General features: G+C 38.4%; 1 long non-coding RNA gene across 2 annotated transcripts in view; it reads right to left on the reverse strand.

The window, feature by feature from the left end:
• Window positions 1–5064: 5064 nt before the first annotated feature.
• LOC139075511 (uncharacterized) overlaps window positions 5065–22240 on the reverse strand; it is a 51081-nt gene continuing 33905 nt past the window's right edge. For both annotated transcript variants that reach the window (XR_011525948.1, XR_011525949.1), the window contains 2 exons: window positions 7088–7190; window positions 5065–5707 (listed from right to left, as the gene is read on the reverse strand). This is a non-coding gene — a long non-coding RNA (uncharacterized lncRNA). The remainder of the gene's footprint in view (window positions 5708–7087; window positions 7191–22240) is intronic.

Raw genomic sequence — 22240 nt, forward strand, 5'->3', positions numbered from 1 at the left:
TTTTGCGTGTGGCTCTCCAGTTTTCCCAACACTATTTATTGGAAAGACTTTCCTTTCTCCATTGTATACTCTTGACTCCCTTGTTGAAAATTAGTTGTCCATATACGTGTGAGTTTGTTTCTGCACTCTTGATTCTGTTCCACAGATCTGTGTGTCTGATTTTCGTGCTAATGTCAAGCTGTTTTGGTTACTACAGCATTTTAGCATATTTTGAAATCAGGGAATGTGATACCTCCAGCTTGGTTCTTTTTTCTCAGGGTTCCTTTGACTATTTGGGGTATTTTATTGTTCCATATAAATTTTAGGATTCCTTGCTCTATTTCTGTGAAAAATGTCATTATAACTTTGATAGGGATTGCATTGAATCTGTAGATTGCTTTAGGAAGTATGGACATTTTAACTCTGTTAATTATTCCAGTCCAAGAGCCTGGAATATCTTTCCACTTCTTTGTGTCTTCTTTAATTTCTTTCAACAATGTTTTATAGTTTTCAGTGTACAGATCTTTCAACTCTTTGGTTAAGTTAATTCCTAGGTATTTTATTCTTTTTGTTGCAATTTAAATGGGACTGTATTCTTAATTTCTTTTCTGCTTCTTCATTGTTAGTGTATAGAAATGCAACTGGTTTTTTTTGTGTTTTTTTTTTTTTTAAGATTTTATTTTTTCCTTTTTCTCCCCAAAGCCCCCCGGTACATAGTTGTGTATTCTTCATTGTGGGTTCTTCTAGTTGTGGCATGTGGGACGCTGCCTCAGCGTGGTCTGACGAGCAGTGCCATGTCCGCGCCCAGGATTCGAACTGACGAAACACTGGGCCGCCTGCAGCGGAGCACGCAAACTCAACCACTCGGCCACGGGGCCAGCCCCGAAATGCAACTGGTTTTTGTATGTTCATTTTGTATTCTGCAACTTGATTGCATTCATTTATTATTTCTAAAAGGTTTTAGTGGATTCTCCAGGGTTTCTACATATAAAATCATGTCATCTGCGAATAGTGACAGGTTCACTTCTTCCTTTGCAATTTGGACCCCTTTTATTTCTTTTTCTTGCCTGATTGCTCTGGCTAGGACTTCCTATATCATGTTAAATAAGACTAGGGGAAGTGGACATCCTTGTCTGTTTCATGTTATTAGAGGGATAGCTTTCAGTTTTTCTTCATTGAGAATGATATTAGCTGTGAGTTTGTCATATATGGTCTTTATTATGTTTATGTTCCTTCTTTACCCATTTTAATTATTGTTTTTATCATAAATGGATGCTATATCTCATCAAATGTATTTTCTGCATCTAATGAGATGATCATGTGATTTTTATTCGTCGTTTTATTAATGTGGTGTATAAGGTTGATTGTTTTGTGGATGTTGAACCATTCCTACATCCCTGGACTAAATCCCACTAGACTAAACCCCACTTGATTGTGGTGTATCATCTTTTTAATGTATTACTCTATTCAATTTGCTAGTATTTTGTTGAAGATTTTTGCATTGATGTTCATTGGTGATGTTGGCCTGAAATATTCTTTTTTTTATGTTGTCCTTCTCTGGTTTTGGTATCAGGATAATGTTGGCTTCACAGAATGAGTTATGAAGCCTCCCCTTCCTCTTCAATTTTTTGGAAGAGTTTGAGAAGAATAAGTATTAAGTCTTCTTTGAATGTTTGATAGAATGCACCAGGGAAGCTATGTATAATGTACTTATTGATATATTGGTCTTGTTTTTTATCCAACTGGCCACCCTATACCTTTTGATTGGAGCATTAGCCCATTGACATTTAAAGTAGCTATTGATAATAATGTACTTATTGATATTTTGTTACTTTTTTCTGGGTATTTTAGTAGTTCTCTGTTCTTTCCTTCTTCTCTTGCTCACTTCCCTTGTGGTTTGATGGCTTTCTTTAGTAACATGTTTGGTTTCCTTTCTCTTACTTATTTGTGTATTTATTATAGGTTTCTGGTTTGTGATTACCATGAAGTTCATATATAATATTCTACATATACAACAATCTAAATTGAGTTGATACCCTCTTTAGTTTGACCTTTTTCTAAAAGTCTACTCTTTTACTCCCCTCTTCCCACATTTTATGTTTTTGAAATCATATTTAATCTCTCATCTTATGTTTGTCTATCCATCACCCTCTCATCATTGAAATAGGTAATTTTAGCACTTTTGTCTTTTAATCTTCATATTCCATTCATAGGTGATTGATCTGCTACCTTTACTGTATTTTTGCCTTTACTGGTGATTTTACTGCCTGTTTGTGGGTTTTTCTTAATAATTTTCTTATTCCTATTTGTGGTCTTCTCTGTTTCACTCAAATAAGTTCCTTCAGCATTTCTTGTATAACTGGTTCCTGGTGATAAACTCCCCTAATTTTTGCTTGTCTGGGAAACCCTCTGGCTCTCCTTCCGTTCTGAATGATAACCTTGCTTGATAGAGTATTATTGGCTATAGGTTTTTTCTTTCAGCACTTTAAATATATCGTGCCACTCTCTTCTAGCCTGTAGGGTTTCAGTTGAGAAGTCCACTGATAGCCTTCTGGGCTTTCCTCTGTCTGTTACTTGTTGCCTTTCTTTTGAACCTTTTAGAATTCTCTCTTTTCTTTAATTTTAGACATTTTAATTATAAATTGTGTTGGTGTGGGCCTCTGGGGTTTATCTTGTTTGGTGTTCTCTGTGCTTCCTGTACTTGGATGTCTGTTTCCTTCCTTAGGTTAGGAAAGTTTTCAGCTATTATTTCTTCAAATAGATTCTCTGCCCCTTTGTCTCTCTCTTCTTCTGGGACACCTATAATATCAATGTTAGTGCATTTGATATTTTCCCAGAATGCCCTTAGACTGTTCTAGATCTTTTTAATTATTTTTTATTTGTCTGTTGAGCTTGGGTGATTTCCTCTAGTTTTTCATCCAGCTCGCTGATCTGTTCTTCTGTCTCATCTACTCTGCTATTGAGTCCCTCTAGTGAATTTTTCATTTTCAGTATTGTATTCTTCCTTTATGATTGGGTCTTTTTTATATTTTCCAGTTCTTTGTTGATGAGCTCACTATGTTCATCCAGTCTTCTCCTAAGATCAGTGAGCATCCTAATGATTTTTTTGTTTGAACTCTTTGCCAGTTATATTGCTTATTTCTGTTTCCTTTAGTTCTTTTTCTGGGATTTTGTCCTGTTCCCTTGAACATATTCCTTTGTCTCCTCATTTTGCCTCTTTCTCTCTGCTTATATCTATGTATTTGTCTCCTGATCTTGTAGAAGTGGCCTTATATAAGAGACGCCTTTGGAGCCCCAGCAGTGTGCTTCCCTCTTGTCACCAGTCCAAACATTCTAGGAGTGACCCCTGTGTCAGCTACATGTGTCCTTCTGCTGTGGCAGGGTTACTCTTACTGCAGGTATCCAAGGAGTCTAGGCTTTCCCACCTGGGCCAACTGTCTAGAAATCAAGTTTAGGGAGTCCCAGTACAGTTGGAAGCAAGGTCTAATAGCACACTCCTGGTGCAGCTTTTCTGTTAAGTGAGTAGGCACCCAGGGTGGCTGGTTGCTAGGCTTAGGGGCTTACAATTGCTGTAGGCATCAGGGCTGCAAGGCTGATGTCATCTTTCTTAAGATTGCAGCTGAGTGGAGCTGATCCCAAGCATGGGAACACCCAATTGTTTCAGGCTATGGAATGCTAAGCCAATCCCCTTTGTGTGTGTTTGTGAAGCACAGGTCTTCTGTCACTGATAAGCCCCACCCCAACAGGTCCACATGCACCATCAACACAGTCCTGGTCCATGCACACTTCCTGACCCCCTGGAGCATACCTAGTCAACCCACTGCAGAGGCCCCCACACTCTTTACCAATGCCCTCACACTTCACCTGCTCCTTACACAGGACCTGCTCCACAGAGATGGACAAATTTGCCTACCTGTAGAGGATGGAGGCAACCAGTCTATGTAGGCCAACAAGTAGCCTGAGGGTTTGCTGTCAAGTGGGGCCAGTCCCTAGGGAAGTCTTCCTGCCCTGGCTGAGCTGGATTAAATCTCTATTCTAGTGGGTGTGGCAGACCCCTGGGCTGACAGGCTAGGGGAAGAACTCCAATGGCATCTGCCAGCATCTGTGTCAGCATACTTGTACTAGGTCACAACAATGGCTACTGCCAACATCTCAGTCTCCAGAGAGGTCTCACCTCTCACCAAGATGCACCCAGAGCCTATCAGTGAGTCTCTTTTCACCAAAGGGCTGTGCACCTTTCTTTCTACTGATTTTAAGTTGCTTTCTGAGACAGGTGAATTTGTGCATGGGCACTTTAATGGCTGGGTTTTTCCACTTATGCCTGATAGATTTTCTGGGGGTATTCTCCATTGTAGTTAATGGCCAGCAAAGCCAGATATTATGAGACATGTCTCAGGTGTGCTGAGTCTGAAGTATGCTTATAGGGTAATGAGACATCTCTCAGATCCCTGCTTCTCCAGGGAGGGCTGCATACCTTAGGCTTGCTCCTACTAGGCCATGAAGCTCCATCCCTCACAAAGGTGGCTTTTTTCACCCCAGAAAGAGTTTCTGCCTCTTCCACCTCAGTCAGAACTGTCCCTTGTTGTGGGCGTTCTTTTTATCCAGTTTTCAATTCTCTCTCCAGGGTAATTTTTCCAAGAATAGTTGTAACTTGATTGTATTCTTCGGAGGAGGTGGGTTCAGAGGCCGCCTACACCACCATCTTGACAAGATCCTCTCCGTCATCTCTTTGTTCCTGCAAAACCATGTCTTACTGTTTCAATTATGGATGCAATATTAGGAAATCTTCTTGACTTATTTATGATTACAAAGATGTATGTGGGAGACCTGGAACTAACTGGAACTAGAATCTATAACTTCTTACCCTTAATATTTGTTCACTAAAAAATGTATCTATTTATTCTAACGTATTATTCAGATTAGCTCTCAGTCTTTAAAATTTGTTCCTAATAGAAACAATAGAACATGGTCAGATGGATTTCCTGAGTATTAGAAACAGGCCTTTCAGCCAAAAAAAGAACAGAGCATTTTGACATTTTGACCTCCACTTCCCCTTTAAATCTTACAAAACTAGGCACACATTAATCCAATAAAGAGATATTTATTAAGCAGCCAGTGTCCAGCTCTGTGCAAGATGCTTCAGAACATGCTTCCTACCCTTCCCAAGGCAGCAGCCCAGGAGAAAGGGAAACATCGCATCCTAGGAAAGTTCTGCTTTCACTATGATTGTAAAAGAAAGAATATGGGTGCATGGTGGGTTCAGAGTTCAGAGCCATGGCTGTTAGAATCTTCCAGGTCACATAATGAGGCCCTGAGATACATGAGTCAGATTATGCACACTGTTCACATGGGGCAACAGGCAATGATAATCACAGACCACATGCCTTTAGAGGGAAAAAGGGGTCTAGAATGTCCAGGGAGAGAGGAGAGCGAGCCAGGCAGGAATGAGGTCTGGAAGTCAGGTCCTTAGGTTGAGTCCTGCCTGAGGACAGTTGGTCTTTGAGAATGTGGGAGGAAACAGTGCTTGCTGAGTCCCAGGTGGTGAAGGCTTCCATCACTGCATCCTCATCATGCCCATTTAAATGCTGTTGCTGTTCCTGTCTCACTGATGGGGAAATAGACATGAGTTTCTGGTATGCACAGACCAGAGTCAAATCCAAATCTTTGTCTTGGACTTCTATTACAGTGTGATTGGCACTTACTGGTGTGCCCAAAGATCCTGGCAGCTCTGAAAGACAAAGGAGTTCAGACATAACTTTCATTTCTCTGGTGAAAGAAGCATTTTATATATTAGTCTAATTATTTCTCCCACTTTCTAACATAAAGGAAAAAGAAAAAACAAGTCTAGTATCACCTAGGTGATTATACTGCTTTACAATATTTAATACTCATATTATTATAAAAATAGATTTTTTTTTTACAGAAAAATAGAACTTTTAGTAAATACCAAGGAGTCTAAAGCAGTAGCCTCTCCCTCTCCCTCATCCTTCTGCATCATTATGTGGAGAGCAGGAGGACTTGTGACTCATCCTGAGGGGAGAGTGACAGCTGAGAAATTCATAAGGAGCTGAAGATTCAGAATAGCTGTTGTTTTCCTGGTGATCAACATGACATTTTTGATTGCCATTTCAAGAAAACAGAGTGTGTCAGCCACAGCATCTCTCTGTTTATTTTTGGTGCTTTTATTTTTTGAAATCATGAACCAGAATAAGCACATAGAAAAAGACGTAAATACTCTGGTTGGTCCTCCCTTTAAAGTGTCCTACCTTTTGTTTTGATAACTTACTAAATATGGATATAATAACTCATAGAATTATTGGCAAACATTTCAAACCGAGTCAGTAATTCTGTCTCTATAAAAACTTGAGATTAACAAATAGATAATGAAACAATTTTACCAAATTTTGGATTTAGGAATCTTGAGAATTATATACACCACATTTTGAGATGTCTTTTTTAATAATCTACCTAGTATTTCATGAGTGTCATGAGTTCAGGATTAGGGAGCACATATATTTGCAACATCCTAGTCAATTTAAAACATATGGATTCACAAGCCCATTGGCTTGGATTTTTATATTATAGTCTCTTCTCGAGACTCCTGTGAGAGACCAGTATGTTATTGGTTTTTACTATTTAAAAAACAAACAAGGCAAATCTCACACTTACGTGACTTCTCTTTGTGAAGCTGACTCTTCATTAGCCCTCTGCTTAACCTGATACCCACTGATGTCCAGGTTCATAGACCAAGGACACTGGGCATTACCCTTGGAGTTTTAAATAATAATTTAATTAACAGTGAGGTCAAGGTCTAACCTAACAAGATAATTTCAAACTATTAGGGAGAAACTAGGTTAAGATCAAACACTTTATCAAATTGTCTTCTTTAGTATTGTTAAGAGTAGTTGGTGCGTAGGAAATAATAAAGGTTGTAAAATAATATGTTTTATTAAACCTCAGTGAGATACCACTTCATAACCATTATGATGGCTAGTATCAAAGAAATACAAAATAAGGGCCAGCCCGGTGGCACAGCAGTTAAGTTCACACATTCTGCTTTGGCAGCCCAGGGTTTGCCAGTTTGGACCCCAGGTGCAGACCTACTCACCACTTGTTGAGTCACACTGTGGCAGGTGTCCCACATATAAAGTAGAGGAAGATGGACAGTTTTGCAAGATGAAAAGAATTCTGTGGATGGATGGTGTTGATGGCTGCATAAGAATGTGAATAATATTATATTTTATAATATAAAAATAGAGAAAATTAATTGATAATCTTTCAAATAAAAGTGAATGGCACATACTAGTAATAACTGAAATAATGCAATATTTTCAGAAATGTCAGATTATGTGAAGAGTTATGTACATATATTTAGGGGCCCAAACCTTTGGTCTTCATTACTTTGTAATTTATAAATTGTGTCAATCATAATCAGCTTAATAGATGATAAAAACGGTTGTACAAAAAATGCTTTTTCAAAATACAAACACGGGCAGTAAATAAATTTAATGCGATAAAAAATTAGCAAAAAATATTTCACTTCCTAGCATTTATATTTTTTATAATTTCTAAATATGTTCAATTTCCTTTTCTACACTGAAAACCCCTTTCAAAGCGTACCTTCCTTAGTCCCCCATATGATGACAACTTTGACCATTTCCCCTAATTTATCCTTCACTTTGGCATTTTCAAAGTAAAGGAAGAAAGTTTCCACAAAGTCCTTGCAATTTATTGGCACCAGTCTTGGTTACACTTTTCTTATTTTGCATTTATCTTATTTCTTCTTTGAATCTCCTTCATATACGTGAAAAACAGATTACCTTTCTTTGACTTGAACAAAAGTCTAAATTTGATCTCCTGGAGTCCACAGCCTTGGCTGGAGAACAAAGAGGCTGGATCGGATCAGTGCCTTGGTCCTTTCCAGTTTTAAAATTCCAAGCCTGAATATAGTTTTCTTTTATATAAATTAAAAAGATATTCTTGGGCATTTCTGTGTGCCTTCTCCATGCAGTGGATTTCAGGGATAGAGGGAACACATGTAGTTGCTAAGGGCCCAGAGGAGGAGTAGTCCCCTGGGTGCAGGGCCTGACTTCACCACTTAGTGTCTGCTGGACCTACATCTGCTCCAGCCAGTCACCAACCTCCTTGAGCCCAGGTGCCTCAACTGCAAAATAGAGGCAATAAAAGTGCTTGGCCCCCAGGGTTGTTTTAAAGATGAAACGAGTTCACGTTTATTTGAAAGCACTTAGTGTCCGGCACATAATAAGTGCTTATACGTTTAATAAATAAAATCTCAGATATGGAACCAAATCTAGCAAAAGGATTCCACACATAGAATACACTTTCTTAAGTAAAGAAATTGCGTAGGACCACTTTTCAGGGAAGATTTGGCACAGGAAACATAGAATGTGAAAAAGACACAAATAACATGTGCTTGTGAGACTCAGTGTGAATGGAAATTAGGAAGTGTAATACACCCACTTGGGAACAGCCTCAACATCACATTGGGAAGGTTTTCTCTCTTCAATGGATTAACAGAACGCTTTTCACAGGAAAATATTAGGTAACACAGCGTGTTACTCTTTGGTTCTTTAAATTACCAAAGCTAAGTACCTTCGTGTATTTAGTTGTGTCTCTTGCATACGAAAACATATTTTATTAATGATTTCGTAAGCATTTATCTCTCCTTCCTCCCAAGATGTCAATATATTGATGCCAAAAACTTCTTGAAGAAAATAAATTTTACCAAGAGACATATATAAATAACTGAGCAAATGGAGTAAGAGATGACATTCATGGACAGGAAGAAGCAATATGGGGTGAAGATGTCATTTCTCCCCAAACTGAACTGCAAAATCAATGCAATTCCAACTAGAATCCTTACAGAATCTTTAGTAGAAATTGACAAACTAACTCTAAAGCACATGTGGGTAGGTATGTGGACTAGAAGAGCTAAAACAATGTTGAAAATTAAAACAGAGAGGGGAACTTAACTTCCTCATATTGAAACCGATTAGAAAGCCATGGGTATTAAACAATATAGTATTGACTCAGAATTGGGAATCAGTAAAACATTTGAGAATAGCCTCAGATAGCATTAGGGTTAATTTGGAACTTGATGTAGTATATAAAAGCGATGTCATTCAAAATCAAGAAGAAAAATTATTGCTCGGTAAATACATGTACTTAAATGGATACTCATTTGGAAAGAAAATGAAGTGAGATCTCTAACTCACATCATTTATAAAGGTAAATTCCAGAAGAATTTTAGAGTCAGTCTGAAAATAAAAATGACTTGGTAGAAAAGATAAGAGACTTTGAGAGAGGCAAGGCCCTCATATTCAAGTAGCACTAATCTTAGAGGAAGAGATCCATAAACAAAGACACCATAAATACATCATAATCAGATTACATAAAGAGCACCTAAATATAAATATGAAAAATAAAATCAACCCAATAGAAAATTTTCCCAAAAAACCAAGGACAGACTGTAGGAGAGAAAAATGCAAATAGTCGATAAGCACATAGATGTGCCAAGACTCTGAACTATGGTGGGCTGCAAGGGAAGAAAAACCACCTGCCTGGACCACAGGTACATTTTCCTCCCAGCATCTCAAGGCCAAGCCTCCAGACCACAGGGAAGGAAGTGGAACACAGGCACACACCCTGGCTCTACCTTTCACAGCAGCTACATGGTCATGATTGTCTCAATGCTTTTATTAGTTTGTTTTGATAAAGCACAGCCAACATTTTAAGTATTTTACCCAAGAGGTTATACATACCATCAACACTCATATAAAGGTGAATTTAAACAGGAGACTTGGAGGGAAGAATAAGGTTCATGAATATCTTTCTCCAGTTTATTGGGATGTAAGTAGAGAATGCTTTGTGTTTTGGCAATAAAACATGAAGATTCATGTTTATGATTTAAGGGTACTCATGACTTTCTACAACTAGGATGGTCAGGGGAAGTAGTGTTAGCATAAAGGAAACCAAGGCCTCTTGTGTCATACTAGAGACTCAACATAAAATGTCTGATGTGGATAAAGCAGTAGTTAAACATAATATCAGAGTTGAGAGGATTACTAGCAGACATATTCAAACATTTAAAAGTGGTTGCCTCTGAGTATGGACCCCAAAGCAGGGAGGGCTCAGACAGAGCCCCCTGCTGCTCTGTACCACATTACCTCTACCAGGGAATCTTTCATTCAGCTAAGCAAAATAAATTGATTTTTTTGAAATACAACAAAAAAAAAAATGAAAGAAGGACTATAAGTCAACTATATGGCAAAATCTCCAAAAAGGCAATTTCCAAAAAGTTTTTATTTTAACAGTTAGCTCTAAAATTCATATGGATTTACTTATATAATGAAATTTTCTTGGACTCTCACTTTATTCCCTTCCAATGTGGATAGCCAATTTTGATACTTCTTATGTCTATTTTGGAAATAATTTTTTCATCACTCTAAATGAAGGCCCTAACTATACTGCAGGCACTAGCCCATTGACATGGGTGGCCTGATCCAACGGAGTCTCACTTCCCAGCATTTTCTCCAAGATTAGAGCTTTGAGGGGAGTCTCAGACTGAGACATCTACCCAACCATCTATGTCACCCTCTGTGCTTTCTCCACTCTATTCTTTTTCCTTTTCCTTTTTTATTTTTTGGTAACTCAGTATAAAATATGCAGAAAGAAATAATGAATTTAGAAGACTTTGTCCCTAAGGAAATAAAAAAGCAAGGATACATCTCTAGTGTTACAAAGGGTTGTCATGTTATATGTAATGAAAGAAAAAAGAACTGGTCACAATCTGGTAAATGTTAGAACCATCTAAGCAATAGCATTAGGGAGCAACATCTAGTAGAGTGGCTTGAGACATTTTTACTGGAAATTTAGCAAAATTATAATTTGGTGGCAATAAAAAACAAACTTTTAAAAAATGGCAATGGTTTTGTTTGGTCACCAGTAAAACTATTTCCACATTTAATACAGTCACAACTTCCTTTGGAGCTGTTAGATGCAGTAAACTCAACGACTTAACTAGTTGCCAACTGATAAGACTAAATCCACATGCAACTAAAAGTCAAAAATCAAGAAGCAATTGTAATAAGTAAAGGTTTAAAAAGACACCCTCTTTTCTACTCCTCTCATCCATAATGCCATCTGAGTCTGAGACCTCCCTGAAATAAACCTCAGCTCCCAAAAGTCCAATCTAACAGGAATCTAACACCCCGTGTCTTGGCTGAGTCCTTACAAATCTCCTTCTCTCCTGTTTTTTAACGAGAATGGTACTTACCTTATCTGATTACCCAGAGCCCACCCTAAGTATCAAGTTTCTCCTGTTATGATGCCTACTCCCCTCAACGCAGATTGGAGTCTTTCTGTTACCCCCCGAAATCAGTTTTTGCCTTGTGCTTTTTATTTTATCTTGGACTCTTTTGCTTTTCTCATATGAAGAGAAAATAAATTGAATTCACCAGGACTCCTTTCAGGGAATGCTCAGGAGAGATTCTGTGGCACTCTGGGATAGAAGTTAGGAGTTTAGGATGCCAGAGTTTAGCTGGGAATCGCTCTGCATGGGACAAAAGGTTGCATCAGTTGTTCCATTGTGAAAGGAAGAAAAAGAAGAAAGGAAAGAAGGGAGGGGCACACGTCCTACACAAATATTCAGTACAATGAATGTAGATGCTAGTGGATTTATCTTTGAAACCAGTGAAGAAGCCAAACACATTGGTTCAAGTGTTGTAGAAGAAAACAGAGAATATTTATGAGGATGAGGGGGACAAAGACAAAGAGAATGTGGTGAAGGGGGCACAAAACATCTCAGAAACACTGAGGATGGCTCTAGAGTCTCTCAACATGGAGCGAGTGAGGCTGGGGCTGGCTCAGTGCCTGAGGTCTGAGGTCTGGATTCACAGTTATTGTCTGGCAGGCAGAGAGATTGGACAACATAGAAACCAACTTCACCACCAGAAGAGCAAGCAAACCGACTTTGCAGTCAAGGTAGTCTTGACTAGAATATATATATGTGTGCGTGTGTGTATGTGTGTGTGTATCACTCTGCGGCTAGCAGAGCAACCTGCTTCTAACCTTCACTCACAGACGGGACCCCAGACTGTCTCTGTGCAAGGCAACATCTGTTTAGGGAAATTCCAAGCACGAGTACTTATGCTGGGCCTAGTCACATCTATGTTTCTAAAGGGAAAGGCTGTGTTTCCCATCGCTTCTGAGACACAAAGCATTATTTTTAGGACAATGTCACTCATTAGATGTCTTAACCAAAATTTATGACTGCTTTAGTCTGACTCTTTAAATCGGGATATCCATACCAAAGACAGACCAGAATCATGATGGATTTACAAAAGAGCAGGTATGGGAACAGAGACTCAAAGTGATTCTTCATGCAGATCTACAAGGATTGACTTGAACATCACCTATCTCCCCTCACCAGACTCTGCTCAGTAAGTGAGAATTTAATTAACAATTAAAGATAAAATTGCAGGCACATTCTTTTTCTAAAATTAATAAGCATGGTTCTAACTTTGGACTTTAAAGGAACCTGCAAGCACATCCAACAGACAATTGTAGCTCTCACTGCTAAATATTACTTAGTTTTTTCCCGACTGGGTGCTCACCCAGGGGGGTTGATTCCACATTGAGCTCATTAGATTTACTCCATGGAGATAGAGGGACATTCCCAGGAAGACGTCTACCGCTTCAAAGGACCTGAGCACTTCTGGATGGGCCAGAGCAGGGAAATAAGCACGTTGGAATAAGCACCAGTGAGGCCTGCTGGCTCCAAATAAAATTTAAGCTGCTCTCCAATGCTACCCAGCATGGGAGGCAACAAGAGTTCTTTTCTAACAGACAACTTTTAGATTGAGGTGCTCTTGACCTCCACTGATACCAGGCCATTTGAGATTGTCCCCTGACTTCTCCTATAGATTCTGCCATTGCTTTTCCCCAAATCTCAGAATGTATGCATGTCACCTTTCCCTCCTCTGTTGAAATACCACCAAATGTCTTCCCAGACTCCCCCATCCTAGACTGGGTGAGGACAGGACCATGTTGATCTCCAGGTGTGAGTCCAGAGCCAGACTTCCAAAGCCTCAGGCACAGCAATGCTAAAGTGGGGCCAAGCGCATCACCGAGAGGGTAAGTGAAGGATTCTTCCCTCGCAGTCCTCTGGCAGAGAGAGAGTGGGAAAGAATAGGGAGCTGTCAGCTTTCTGCCCAGCTTTGTACGAGTGGCAAGGAGGCAGGGAGCTGAGGATGTCCAGAATCCTCCCTTCACCTGACCAGCCAAATCAGGCTACTTTTGAGTGCATTTAAATCCTAAAAGTCCTCCTTTTGAAACATAAGCTAACACAATAATTTCTTCCTATTTAGTCGATCTTCAGTCACTCATATCAAAGAGAAGGAGTAAAGGCATGCAAAGCCAAGAGGGCATGGGAGGCTTGAAGAACTGTAGACTTTGTCTTTACTTGGCAAAGACCGTGTCTGTTATTGACATCACTTGAAACCTGTAACTGGATGACTTGGTGATGTCAGTGAAAAACTTGATCTCAGCCTCTATTTAAACCTCCACAATATTCATGCAAATTGCTGTGTCTTCAGGATCTTAATTACTATGTTCATTTTTTATGTGTGATAAAAAATAACTACAGATTTTGTATTATTTTAGAATTTTTGTTACTAGTTTAACTTCTTATGCTTTAATTGCATAGCCATATACGGAATGTTTACTGTGTATCAGATGCTTTAAATACCCCATATGCCTAAATAGAAGTAGATTACCACCCTACCCACCCTACCTACCCCTGCAAAAAAAAGAGAGAATTGCCATATCTATATATCTCTCAACTTCTCAATTGCTTTATTTTAAACAACAAATTAATGTTTGGGGAAGATATTTGAGCTCCAAAATCAACCTTAATAGATCAGTTGGGATTTTTATAGAGGTCATTTGATAGAATGAGAGAAAAAAAGAGAGACAAAGAAATGTAACACAGAGAGAAAAAAAGTTCTAGTATGATTAACCAAAATAAATAAAGAGAAAGAAAAGAAATATGATTTACCAATAACATGTATGAAAGGCGAAATATCCTACAGACACACAGCTATTAAGAAGATAATAAGGGAATTTTACAAACCATCCTATGCCTATAAATCTGACTGAAATGAAATGGACCAATTCCTTGAAAGACACAAACTGCCACTCAAAGCTCACTCAAGAACCTGGATAGTCCCATATCTCTCAAAGGAATCAAATTTGTACATAAAACCTTCCACAAAGAAATCTCTAGTATCAGACGAATTCACTGGTGAATCCTACCAAACACTTAAAGGGGACGTAATATCAACCTTACACAACCCTTTCTCGGAAATAGGAGAAGAAATTCATTTTATGGGACGAGCATTACCTTAATACAAGAACACACACAAAAATCATTGGAAAAGCTGGAGAGATTCCAATAACATCTGGACTTTAGTTACTAATACTGCACCAATGTTAATTTCCTGGCCTTTGTAAATAAACACAGTCATGTCCAATATCAACATTAGGGGAAGCAAAGGTTGTACCAAAACTCTCTGGACTCTCTGTGCAACTCTTCCTTAAGTCTAAAATTACTTAAAAACAAAAGTTTTTGTTTTTAAAATACTCTGTGAGTTAGATATATCCATCTCCATTTTTCAGATAAAGAATGAAAGAATAAGAAATTCGTTCAAGTAAGGTAGACTCAATATTACAATCCAAGTGTGTCTGACTCTTAAATCTACGCATATAGCTCTGCTATTTTATTTCCCTATAGCTATCAAATACAACTTACATTTTATTGGACAAAAGAGTTCCAGACATTTCACAAAGTCTATTCCATTTGACATAGGGATTAATCTTATGGGTGCTTACTATATGGTATGTATATCTCTTAGTGCTTACATAGTCTTATGGCTTGTCCACTATATTGTCTGAGCTTTTAGATGAGAACACTAAGGCTTCAAGAGTATATATCAGCTCCTCAAGGCCATGCAGCACGTAAGCAGGAGAGCTACGGTTAGAATCCAGGCCTCTTACTGAGTCTAATAGTCAGTCCTCAACAGAAGACTACACCCAAGAGACACGTTTTGGATCTAATGTTCACTTTTATGCTCAAGATCTATACATCTAATTGCCCACTGGCTTCTCTACAGAGATGTCAGACACCTCAAACCCAAAAGGTCCACAACTAAAATTTCCCCACAATCCTTTGCATTTTGCTCCTCAAGGGTTAAAATCCCAATAAATGTCACTGCCACCTACTCACATCCAAAGTCAGAAACGTGGCTGGCACCCTTTGCTCTTCCCTCCACCCTAAGCTTTGTTGGTGCTCCTTAGTAAATGTCTCTCAAGACCAAAGGTACTTTCCAACATCCCTAGGAACCACGCAGTTGATGCTTCCATTGTAATTCCCCTAAACTATCATAATAGCCACCTGTTCTTGCTCTCAGCTTCAATCTTGCTCTTCTCCAGCAATCGGATGCTGTACTTGCTACAGTGGAGAGAGAGAGCTGAGGAGCTGTTCTCAAATGTTGATCTCATCACCTAACTCTCTTCCTCCCATTTTGCTCTTAACTTTAATCTAACATGTTTAACATGACTCCACGCAAAGGCCACTGCTTTATCTGTCCCAACTCTTTCCTCTGATCTCTATGTTCAGGACATTCTATCTGCATTTCACCCTAATCCAAATGCTGAGCCCTAACTCAGAGATTTATTCTAATAAGATGTTTCTCAAATCTTCAGCTAGCTACCTCGTACTCATGGTTTAATTTTTTTCCAAGCCTTTTGTATTTTGAGAGGCTTCACAGGCTCTCTTTTCCAATGATGTTGACTTATGACTTGCTCTGATAGGAAATCCCACTTCACTTAGAGCGCTCATCTCATCTGTCATTACTTGATCTGTGACTGTCTTCTGCAATGGTGGAAACATTGCTGATTCCTTCTGAGCTGTGACAACAGCAGCAAGTGCAGTGTCCAATACATTGTACATACTCAATAAATATGTATTCAAACAAATCAAATCATTGAACAGGTGAATTACATGACATATTTGACTATTTACTTTTATAAATCAGATTTTCACATTCAAGATGAGTAAAAGAAAAGATAATCAGTTGCAGCCTAAAGTTAATGGATAATACAAGTAAATAACATAGGACAATTTTTATAACTATGAGATCTAAGTCACATTTTTGTCCCAGTACTATACATGTGAGAAAAATTGATATGTATTATAAATTTTCTATCTGAGAAATGACACGAGATACTGATTAAAATGAGGATAGCAAGCACATATTTATTAGATTGGATCATTTGAATTAAAATTTTGCCTGATTTGAGATTTTATACTGAGCATCTTCTCCTTGAATAGTAAGGTAACTTAAGCATCAGTTAAATCTTAACATATATTTGTCAGTAGTCACTGAAATTTAATTCTTGCTTGCACACAGAATAATCAACAGGTGAATGAAGAGGTTATAATGAAAATAAAGATAATACAACCCAAAGTCATTACTGTAGCCATGTTTTCATTCCAGTTTTGAAGAACCAAGTAAGACCTATATTCATGGGTACTTTGATTCTCTGACCATGTTTCTTTTGAGATAAATAGATCATAAGTATTAAACACAATTTGTGTTTGGACTATGTGATTTGGTTGATTTTATGATTAAACATGTGCCCCCCCCACCCAGGACTATAAACTTTGTAAAGGCAGGGACTCTGGATAGGCCCTTATCAGGGCCTAGAACAGTGCCTGGCACACTGTAGGTGCAGTAAATTGTTAAATACATGAAGAATGGTCTTCAAATTTTGCAAAACACATACACATATACGTATATAAATGTACATATATACATATATAAATATAACATGAAAAATATACATGTATATATACACATATATATAAACGATTAAACAATTTCAAAATAAAATCCTATTTGCTCAAGATCTAATTGCCTAGGCCAAGATTTGCAAAGCTAGTGGGAAGAGTTTGTAGAGTATTTGCAGCCAGTACTCATTTTCATGGAACAGACTTCCGTAAAAAATAATGGACCTAAAACCTACCAGAATACTGTGTTTCCCATCTTTCCTTGTCTCAATATATTGAGCTTCTTAGCTGCATTTTCTTCTGCAGGCATGGTGGCCACCAGAAGCTTCCAATTTATGATGATGTAAAGGCAAAGCCCATTTTCTCACCCTTAAATTGAAAAACCCTATTAAGAGTCTGGTTGGCCTGGCTGGGGTCCTCTGCACTCACCTAAATCTTGTGGTGAGAGGGACGGGGTACTCCGATTGGCCTGACCTAAGTGAGAGCCTGGCTCTGTGACAGGCAGCCCCAGCATAATCAGGTAAAGTTGAATTTGCCCAAAGGAGGGAGGTACGTGACAGGTTCCCAAAAGACAAGCTCCGCTACATGCCCCTCTGCAGCACCTCAATGAGACCCCAGAGCAACCATCCCATGCATGGAAGGGCAGAATTCAAGAGAGAGGAGGGTAAACATTCACAGAATAAGCCACAGAGGGTGTCTAACTGATCTGGACACAGAGATGCACCCTATGTTTGAATGAATGGTGCCATGACCCGTCACAGCCCTCACTTCATGATGTAAGTGAGGAAACGTAATTATTCCCTTTTTATCAGCATCATCATTCCAGCCAGCCACACATCAGGTCAAGAGGTTCATGTGAGAAATGGTGTGGATACACCTGGTCTCCGTGTGTGTTCTGTATTGTGCAAATAATCCATGTATTGTGCAAAAAATTAATTTACTATGTATGTGTAAATAGCCTGGTCATCAGGCCATTTTCAGCCAATAGTCACATTCAGTGCAACTTTGCACAGAACACTTACAGTCTGGTTTGTAAATATGATCTGTAAAATAACTGGGATTAATTCCTATGAATACCTGTGTAAACAGATTTGTTAACTGAAATGTACTTTAAGAAAATACAAAATCTGTAAATAAACTGATTTATAAATATTTTTAAGATGCCGCAGCGCTCACCAATTTTCATCCCACTTAAGTGGGATGTGGTTTCCTTGAAGCTGCTCCTGATACTGAGAAAACCTTGATCCCCAAAGATGGGAGCCACACAGGCAGGTCCACACTGTCCTCTAATGAAGACATAGAGACATGTTCAGACTTGGGCATACAAGCGTGAAATGGTATAAGAAGGTCACCCTCTTGGTTGACAGCTCCAGAATGAGAATTTCACCAAGACACTGTCTTACCATGAAAATGAATTTTAATAGGCTTATGATTATTTTTTAAAAATTCTATCTTATCAACTGTGAATTAATGAGAAAATGCTTGTAAGAAAAGTGGAAATATAGAAAAGACAATGGTTCAAAGAGAAAAAAGACAATTGTCTGTATACAGCCAATTAAACATGAATTTAGACCCCAGTACATTCACAAACCCTAGTCATTTGTGTTAATGACTCTCATTGCATCTGGTTTGTGTTGAGTGACTCCTGTGTGTCTCAGAACACTACCTCATTAGCTCTTCTGTCTCCACCAAATCAGTCATTGGCATTCATCATATCAGCTTGCATCCCTAGAAAACAGGATCACCACTTGATGAAAACTTTCAGGAAAATACAAAGTAGTGGCTGCCCCCAAGTGCTGCTAGGTTTTCATTGATGTATTTATATTCCGGAAGACAGATGTGTTGATTCACTGTCTTTCTAATTCTATGCCACGTTTTGAGATTTGCCAAGCTGACTGACATCTGAGACACAGGAAGGAAGAGAGCACAGAGGCACATGACTGTGGTGGAAGAAAGCATGGGCTTATTTTGTGGAACAGAAGCCCCTGAGCCTTGGTGAGCATCTTCTCCAGCCACATGCACTGAAAGATGGTGGGCAACTCTGTATTCTTCACTTTACAGACTAGACGATATCATTCCGAGTGAGCTGTGGCCAGGGAATGAGGAAGACTGGTGTTAGCACTTACATTCTTGTCTCAGACATCCTCAGTCTGCATATTTGTAGACTGAGGAGAAAGCTCCCTATGCAGAGTCTGAGTAGTCGTTCAGCATCCGCCTGGTCAGGGCTTTGTGGACTCGGCTAATTCAACAAGATTTTTCCCTGGTATGCAATAGTTAATGATAAAATCATGTTAGACAGTAAGAAAAAATCCTATGTAAAAAGTGTATATTAAATGAATACTTATAACATTAATTGGTACTATCATGTTTATCCTATTTCACTTGGATTTAAGAGTCTGGCCAATATTCTAAGCTACTTAGCCTGGAAAAGGTAGGTGGTTCACTGAAAATATGTGACAAGTAATGAGTACCTCTTTATATATAGTAAAGGAAAGTAGAAAACTAAAAATGACTGAGGATTGTTTTAAGACGTCCTTTTATTCGGAGAGGGGGGTAGTTTATCCAGGAATCTCTAACAGAAAATGAAAACATGGCTTTGAAAAAAACTGTAACTTCCAGCAATTAGTAGGTCTATTCAGAAAAGCAAGAACTAAATGAAGAACTTGAATGCAAGTGTTGTGATTTGGTAATTTATTAAAAAGCATATGTGTTTAAATTATATAGTAGGAGTGGTCCTCATTTAATGAATGTGTTATGTTCTATTTGTAAATTTGAGTATCTAATATTTAAAATTTACAAGGAACAATGTTCATTACAATTGGTGAGATAATCAAGTCAATGCATAAAAGCATAATGTACCACCTGGCACCAGATGGCAATGGTATTTTTTAAATCTGGTCATCATGTGTAACAGTGTCTCCACGGGAGAATGTAGTCACTGGTGACGTGTTCATGGCTGCAACCCAATCAACCATTGAACAAATCAGTCTAGTTTTGTGAGTTTTTCTCCTGGGAGCATCAGTGCAGTGCATTCTAGAGAAGGCTGCCCAACATCAGGGTCTTTGGTGGTATTGGCCAAGCTGGTGTGATGAAGAGCAGGTTTGTTGGGAAGGATGGGCTAGGAGAGAGGGCCACATGTGACAAACAGTTAGATCTGGATGATGATCAAAGGGAGGAACGGAGGTGCAAAATCAAAATCATGAGACCAGAACTTGATGAGGATTATCATTGTGGGTACTGAGGTTCCTGTGCATGACATCCCTGAATGAGTTAGAGAGAAAGGGGATAAAGGCATCATGAAATGTTGAAGACACTCTAGAATGTCATTATAGATTGGCAATAAATATAATAAAAATGAATAAAGGTAGTTGGAAGGATAACCAAAATGGTAAAAATTTATTGCAAATTAACAGAGCACTGATGGTCTGGAAGCAGCAATAGAAAGGGATGTATTCACTTGCTTCTTGTGTTTGAACTGAGGGTGAGGAGGAAAGAGTAGCATCCTAGGAAAGAAGGACTTAAAGAAAATGGTACTGTCAGAGGAAGATTCAGGAAGAACAAGGATTATAAGAAGAAAAGAGAAACCCATTCTAATAAATTAGGACTGCTTTCTCCCCAAACTGACCTGTGAGATGCTGAATAAGTGTTCCATGAAAAAAGATCAATGTTTAGAATCACTATATAACGGATTGTCCAAACCAAGACACTTTGGGGAGTGAAAGGAGGAGATGTTAATAATATCCCCAGGCAACAGGACTCAATTGGGAAAATAGAGATGTATGGTCAATAGTCTTGGAATCAAAAAGTTTGGGAACATTGACCTCTCTCTCCTTGGTTTGGAGATTCCTAATGTCCACGAGTACATTTAATAATCTGACATATCCCACAGTGAGGAACGTGCTTAATATTGAAAAACATAACATTCCAGATCTGTTGGATGGTGAGGGAAATGGAAAATTTCATTTTTATTTAGAAACTGTTCACATTTCCAAGATATAAGTACCCATTAGTTTCAGAAATATGGTGTGTGGCTGCCTCCAGAAGAGTCAGGCAAGAGCAAATGGGCTGAGAGCATAGAAGGGACAGCACTTAACTCATGATGGATCACAGACCTGAATGTGAAACTGTTGAACTTCTAGAAGAAAACATAGGAGAAGATCAAGGAAACCACGGGCTTGACGAGAATGTTAGATACAACACCAAAAGCAGACCTATGAAAGAGTAAATTATACGTTGGACTTTGTTAAAATTAACAACTTTTATTCTTGAAAATAATTTTTCAAAAAAATGAAAAGACAAGGCACATACTGGGAGAAAATACTTGCAAAACACATATCTGATTTGTATCCAAAATACATTAAAAACTCTTAAAACTCCATAACAAGAAAACAATCCAGTTAAAAAATGGGCAAAGGATCTGAAAAGCTACTTCATCAAAGAAGATATACAAGTGGCAAATAACCTTAAAAAAGATGCACAACACCTTTTGACATTAGGGAACCTCAAATGGAAACAACAAGGAGATACCAGTACTCACCTATTAGAATGACCAAAATCCACAAAATTGACGATTCCGGTCACCAATGAGGTTGCAAAATGGAACAGCCACACTCGCAGACAGTTAGACAGTTTCTTACAAAACTAAACATAGACTCACCATAAAATCCATCCGTTGCACTTTTACATATTTACTCAATTGATCTGAAAACTTATACACACACAGATCGTGCACATGAGTGTTTATAGGAGCTTTATTCATAATCGCCGAAAACTGGAAGCAATCAAGATGTGTTTCCATAGCGAATGATAAATTGTGGTCCATCCATACAAGGGAATATTATTCAGCAATAAAAGTAAATGAGCCATAAAACCATGAAAAGACATAGATGAACTTTAAGTGCTTTTACCAAAAGCCAATCTGAAAAGGCTACAGACTGACTGTATGATTCCAATTATATGACTTTCTGCAGAAGGCAAAAGAACAAAGACAATAAAAAGATAGGGTTTGTCAGGAATTCGAGGTGGGAGATTGAACAGGTAAAGCGCTTGGGGGTTTTAGGGCAGTAAAACTATTCTGTATGACCATGTAAAGGTGCATACATGACATAATGCATTTGTCAAAACCCAGTGGACTTTAAAGCATAAAGAATGAATTTTAATTGTACAAACTTAAAAAATTATTTAGGAGGTTGTGGAATCCCAGGATGGAATCTATAATTTGCAAAACAATCTAATTGTGTTACAAACGTATGAAACAATCTCCCTGAAGTTGTGGGAGGAAAAGTGCTGACGTTAATAACTTTGGAAATGAGTGAAATCTGTTATACTAAAAGGCAAAGGAACTGCACGTAAGTACCGCTGCATGTCAGGAGAGCCAGGGTTAATAATTCT

The sequence above is a fragment of the Equus przewalskii genome, chromosome 1 (genome assembly GCF_037783145.1).
Source record: "Equus przewalskii isolate Varuska chromosome 1, EquPr2, whole genome shotgun sequence".
NCBI classification, from domain to species: Eukaryota; Metazoa; Chordata; class Mammalia; order Perissodactyla; family Equidae; genus Equus; species Equus przewalskii.